This window comes from Crocodylus porosus, unplaced genomic scaffold (genome assembly GCF_001723895.1).
Source record: "Crocodylus porosus isolate Cpor-Errol unplaced genomic scaffold, CroPor_comp1, whole genome shotgun sequence".
NCBI classification, from domain to species: domain Eukaryota; kingdom Metazoa; phylum Chordata; order Crocodylia; family Crocodylidae; genus Crocodylus; species Crocodylus porosus.
The window spans coordinates 10,605,363-10,606,546 of NW_017728910.1; positions in this window are offsets into that span (position 1 = coordinate 10,605,363).

Sequence of the window (1,184 nt, forward strand, 5' to 3'; positions counted from 1 at the left end):
GAATCTCTCTAATTCCATTCCAATGAGTACATATGGAAGATATTAGTAAAATAATTTTAAAGATACAAGATAAACATAAATAGTATCTAAATGTATCATATGCTTAAATTGTACAATACATGTAATCACGTAATGCCACGATTTCCATAGGAAAAACAGTTTAAAACAAAATTCAGTGAGTTACATCCCATGCAAATAAAGCCAAAAGACATATTTTTTTTTCTCTTTAGCATCACAATTCAAAATCATAGCACAAAAAGCCTATGCATTGTTTCAAAAACTAGTTTAACTGTTTTTAAAAATGTGCCTTGTCGATATAAAACTAATTTTATCTTAATGCTTGTCATGGTCCAAGGTACATCTGAATACATCATTCATTCTGATACAAGATAGTTAGACTTGTCTAATAAAACATTTGTATATACAATTAACTAATTACAAAAAACACAAAAATTATCACAATGATTTTTATGGGATTGTTCATAAATTTAAAGATAAAAACATATTTAAGCATTTTATTGAATTGGGAAATAAAATAGGATTCTTGGATCTTTTTGATCTGGGCCTCGATGTTGGAACGGGTCACATGGAGCAGTGAATTGTTCAGAAACAAAGTGAGAAAAATAAGTGTTAGGAAGGTGATGGTGACTCTCTAGGACCAGCCCAGTTGCTATTATTTCTTGTATATGACATGCACCTCTAAAATAAAAATCTGCTGGAAACTGGGGTGCACATTATAAGTAAAAAAAAAAACTACATCTCAACAGAAATTTCTTCAGCCTAAGCCTGTGTCCAAGGAAAGCAAAAGCAATGCTGTACATGCTCCACAGGGAGCAGCAGAAACAGCACACTGGGCTTCCTACCTACTTTTCCCAGTGACTTGCTACTATTTACCAGCAATTTCAAGGAAAGATCTTTTTGTCTTCATTTTGCCATTCAAAACAAGGGGCATATCTTATTTGGGGATATGTGGCATACAATAAAATATGGTGATTGGGAGAGGGTAACATTACATGGGGGAGTTGCAAGTCTTAATCCACCCCTTTTGACTGGCAGAAGACACTATTTTCTATAGCAGGGTTTGGCAATCCTTAGCCTTTCACAGATTTCATAGACATTAGGGCTGGAAGGGACCTTGGGAGATCATCGAGTCCAGCCCCCTGCCCAAAGGGCAGGAAGTCAGC